Source organism: Triticum dicoccoides, chromosome 7A, assembly GCF_002162155.2.
Source record: "Triticum dicoccoides isolate Atlit2015 ecotype Zavitan chromosome 7A, WEW_v2.0, whole genome shotgun sequence".
NCBI lineage: Eukaryota > Viridiplantae > Streptophyta > Magnoliopsida > Poales > Poaceae > Triticum > Triticum dicoccoides.
In genome coordinates this window covers 694,676,607-694,682,306 of record NC_041392.1, presented here as the reverse complement: position 1 = coordinate 694,682,306, position 5,700 = coordinate 694,676,607, and positions in this window count along the sequence as shown.

Below are 5,700 nucleotides of genomic sequence, written 5' to 3'. Positions count from 1 at the left end.
TTGGCTCCTATATATACGGGGGCAGAGGCACCCCTAGACACACAAGTTGATCTCTAAGATCGTTCTCTTAGCCGTGTGCGGTGCCCCTTCCACCATAGTCCTCGATAATATCGTAGTGGTGCTTAGGCGAAGCCCTGCGATAGTTGAACATCAAGATCGTCACCACGCCGTCGTGCTGACGGAAATCTTCCCCGACACTTTGCTCGATCGGAGTCCAAGGATCGTCATTGAGCTGAACGTGTGCTAGAACTCAGAGGTGCCGTACTTTCGGTGCTTGAACGGTCGGGCCGTGAAGACGTACGACTACATCAACCGCGTTGTCATAATGCTTCCGCTGTCCGTCTACAAGGGTACGTAGATCACACTCTCCCCTCTCGTTGCTAACATCACCATGATCTTGTGTGTGCGTAGGATTTTTTTTGAAATTACTACGTTCCCTAACACCTAAAGCATTCTTTTCATGATCTACAAGCATAGAAAATTTATTACTCTCCACATAAGCAAAATTCTTCTCATTTGGAATAGTGGGAGTATCACAGGAAACTCGAATATTATAAATTGTTTCCACATTAAAAGAGTAATGTTCAGAGAAGGGGTAATCATAATCATGACAAGTTTTATAAATATAATCACTACTTTTTATAGCATAAGTATCATCACAATAATCATCATAAGTAGGAGGCATGCTATCATCATTATAAAGTTGCATATCAAAACTTGCGAGACTAAAAATATCATATTCATTAATCATAGCTTCCCCAAGCTTGGGACAAACATTAATTGCAGCAAATATATTCTCAAAAACATCATCTTCATCAAACATAGCATCCCCAAGCTTGGGCCTTTTCATATCATAAGCATAATCACTCTCATCATCAATAGTATGGATAGCACCAATAGTATAGCAATTATCATATTCTTCCAAGAAAGTGCCAAAAAGATTTTCAAAATCATAAGAAGTATCATTATCTTCCACAATTATATTTTCATGAGGCACAATAGTAATAGGAGTAGCATTATTTGGGAGAGATATCTTTTTACCTCTCTTCCTTTTTATTTTCTTCTTCTTCACCACATCATGTGTGGGTTCAATCCTCTTTATGGAGCTCCTTATTAATGAGATTGGTTGAATAGGAGGCTCCTCCTCGTTACCTGATTCATCATAAGAAATAATAGGAGGATATTGGGAAGTCTCTTCCCTTTCTTTAGTATTCTCTTCATATTCTATTTGTTTTGTTTTCTTTATGTAATTGTCAATATAAGGATTTTCAATACAATTCACCGCACAATACATATAAATTTCCTCTACATCAAATCCAAGAAGTTTATAACTGGCAAATTCTGGAAGACAATTAGTTATACATTTAATTTCTTCGTAACCCATAAGCAAACAAAGTTCATCATGATGTGCAAGTGAAATCAAGTCATCACAATTTTTGGACACGATACGATCATGAAACAATTTGCACTGGGTATTGAAATGATCATGTTCATTACAAAGCTCACAAGTATGGCCACTATAATTTAAATTTTCAGCACATTCATCTAACCTTTCTTGCAACAATTTAGTTTCTAAGTACTTATGCCTCTTGCAATATCTATATTCCCTATTTGGTGTGTTCGTACAAACCCAATGCACTCCACAAAAATTGACATGTTTATAGGAGACATTTTCATCATAACTAGTGCAATCATCATTAGTATCATGGATATTCAAAGAATTCATACTAACAACATTGTAATCATGCTCATCATTCAAATATTTAGTGCCAAACATTTTATAGATTTCTTCTTCTAGCACTTGAGCACAATTATCCTTTCCATCATACTCACGAAAGATATTAAAAAGGTGAAGCGTATGAGACAAACTCAATTCCATTTTTTTAGTTTTCTTTTATAAGCTAAACTAGTGATTAAACAAGAAACTAAAAGACTCGATTGCAAGATCCAAAGATATACCTTCAATCGCTAACCTCCCCGGCAACGGCGCCAGAAAAGAGCTTGATGTCTACTACACAAAATTCTTCTTGTAGACGTTGTTGGGCCTCCAAGTGCAGAGGTTTGTAGGACAGTAGCAAATTTCCCTCAAGTGGATGACCTAAGGTTTATCAATCCGTAGGAGGCGTAGGATGAAGATGGTCTCTCTCAAGCAACCCTGCAACCAAATAACAACGAGTCTCTTGTGTCCCCAACACACCCAATACAATTGTAAATTGTATAGGTGCACTAGTTCAGCAAAGAGATGGTGATACAAGTGGTATATGGATGGTAGATAAAAGTTTTTGTAATCTAAAAATATAAAAACAGCAAGGTAATGAATGACAAAAGTGAGCGTAAACGGTATTGCAATGCTAGAAAACAAGGCCTAGGGTTCATACTTTTGCTAGTGCAAGTTCCCTCGGCAATAATGGCATAATTGGATCACGTAACTATCCCTCAACATGCAACAAAGAGTCACTCCAAAGTCACTAATAGCAGAGAATGAACGAAGAGATTATGGTAGGGTATGAAACCACCTCAAAGTTATTCTTTCCAATAAATCCGTTGGGCTATTCCCATAAGTGTCACAAACAGCCCAAGAGTTCGTACTAGCATAACACCTTAAGACAGAAATCAACCAAAACCCTAATGTCACCAAGATACTCCAATGTCACCTCAAATATCAGTGGGTATGATTATACGATATGCGTCACACACTCTCAGATTCATCTATTCAACCAACAAATAGGACCTCAAAGAGTGCCCCAAAGTTTCTACCAGAGAATCACGACAAAACGTGTGCCAACCCCTATGCATAGGTTCATGGGCGGAACCCGCAAGTTGATCACCAAAACATACATCAGGTGAATCATGTGATATCCCATTGTCACCACAGATACGCACGACAAGACATACATCATTTTTTCTCAAATCTTTAAAGACTCAATCCGATAAGGTAAATTCAAAGGGGAAACTCAATCCATTACAAGGGAGTTGAGGGGGGAAGAACATCATAGGATCCAAATATAATAGCAAAGCTCGCGATACATCAAGATCGTATCACCTCAAGAACATGAGAGAGAGATATCAAACACATAGCTACTGGTACATACCCTCAGCCCCGAGGGACAACTACTCCCTCCTCGTCATGGAGAGCACCGGGATGATGAAGATGGCCACCGGAGAGGGATTCCCCCTCCGGGAGGGTGCCGGAACAGGTCTAGATTGGCTTTCGGTGGCTACGGAGGCTTTTGGTGGCGGAACTCCTGATCTATTGTGCTCCCCGATGTTTTTAGGGTATATGGAGATATATAGGCGGAAGAAGTACGTCAGGGGGGCCACGAGGGGCCCACGAGGGTGGAGGACGCGCCCTAGGGGGGTGGGCGCCCCTCCCTACCTCGTGGCCTTCTCGAAGCTTCCTTGATGTAGACTCCAAGTCTCCCGGGTAGCTTACCTTCCAAAAATGAGTTCCGTGAAGTTTTAGGTCAATTGGACTTCGTTTGATTTTCCTTTTCTTCAAAACCCTAAAATAGGCAAAAAAACAGAAACTGGCACTGGGCTCTGGGTTAATAGGTTAGTCCACAAAATAATATAAAAGTGCATATAAAACATCGAAGGTTGATAATATAATAGCATGTAACAATAAAAAATTATAGATACGTTGGAGACGTATCACTCAGCTTCTTGATGGATTCACTCCTGATCCGCCAAGTTAACGGCTCCACCCTGTGCCGGCTCATGGCTACGCGGTTGATTACGGCGTTGAGCATTGATTGACATAGCGGCTGAGTCCATATGCCTGCTATAGCTCGGGCTCCGGCTTGGGCGAGGGGTTGAATGGATTCTGTCTCGACAATAAGAGTACGCATCCTGCTGCGCCAGAGCCGTCTGAAGAATTCTCTCACCCTTCGTGTTTCAATTGTTGTCGGAGAGTCGCCTTCCATCGAGGGAGCCACCAAATGAGCCGACGCTGCAATGAGATTCTCCAAAGGATTAGAAAAGTGACCTGGTGGTATTGGTGTGTAATGAGGTGAAGCGGTATATATACGAGGTGGTTCCATGGCCCGCGGTTGAACCGGCGCCCCAGCCCCGGGTGTCGTGATCCGCTTTGCCTCCGGCGGGTTACTTGGACCAGCTCCGGGTTTGTGAAAAAGGTTCCTAGGATCGTACGTCAGAGGCAGACATGACTGAGTTTTCTGGTGCCTTCTCCTCATGACCTCGTTTGACGCGTTCAGATCCACCGAGAGCCGGAAAGTCTCCGCTTGAAGCTGCTGAGCATGAGCATCCAAAGCCGCCCGCTCCGCGGCCATTCTGACCTCTTCTGCTGCTAAATTTTCCTTGGCATGTGCCATCTCTTCGCGTAGTCGTGCCACCTCCACGTCATGCTGAGCCTTATCTGCCGGCTCCACCACAAGAGTCAACAGAGCCGTTAACTTATCCATGAGGTCCATTAGCATCTGAGCCAGGGGCGCACGGGGTCTCCTGACCCGGCCGCTGCCGACCCGGTGGTTATTGCTGCTGCAGCCGTGGAGTTCTACCCGGGTTGAGTGCCAGCCATGAAGACTCCGGTTCGATTCAGCGGCTCAAAGGTGTCCGGAATACTACTGCCATCGGAACAGCCCTCAAGCATGCCATCTTGCAGCTGATACAAAGAATCTGTCTCGCCTGTTGATGACGTAGCATCAGATTAGATGGCCGTCTCACCGCCATCCACTGATCCTTCAGAGAATTCACCTCCATGGATGCAACCCACGAAGGCATGCCTCACGGCAGGTTGAGCCCGGGCAGATCTCACGCGCTGAGCCATCTCGATAAGGTTTGTTTAGACGTCCGGCTCAGGGTCTAACTCGCTGATCCGGCTGATGAAGACGTGGATTCCGCCAAAGGGGACCCGGTATCCGTACTCAATTGAGCCGGCCTCGGGGCCCCAGCCTTCATCGTCGATGTAGAGCTTGCCGCGACGACTCTTGGTCATCCGGCCCATAGTGTATCCCTTGAGCCCTTCATAGTTGCCCTTCAAGAACTCAAATGCACCGTGCGCTGGCCCCACGGTGGGCGCCAACTGTCATGGAATTGTCACGACAGATGTCCTAGCAAAAGGACTTAGTCATGGGGCCATCGCAACTAGGAAGCTTAAAGGGTTAATCGGGACAAAGGACGCGAGAGGTTTATACTAGTTCGGCCCCTTACGATGATGGTAAAAGCCTACGTCTAGTTGTGTTGGAATTGCTGGGGTTTCGATGACCACGGAGCTAATCTGCTAGCTTGGCTATCGATCTCTTGTTTTTTCTCCTAAGCCGCCGGGTCGTCCCCTTATATACATGGGTTGACGCCTAGCGGCCTACAGAGTTCCGACCGGCTCATAAAACGTGTCCGGCTCGGTGACTTCTTTTATATGCCTTTCTTTACACTAGTAGAAAAGGGGGCTTTGGTCCATGCCGGGTAAGCCCATTAGTCCCGGTTCAGTGCAGAACCGGGACCAATGGGTGCATTTATCCCGGTTCGTGCGGCTAAGGCATTAGTCCCGGTTCACCTGGGCCCTTTAGTCCCGGTTCGTGCCACGAACCGGGACTAAAGGGTGCGATGCCCATTAGTCCCGGTTGGTGGCACCAGCCGGTACTAAAGGTTAGACCTTTAGTCCCGGTTGGTGCCACCAATCGGGACTAATGGGCTTTGAGGCATTAGTACCGGTTCATGGCACGAACCGGTACTAAAGGTCCC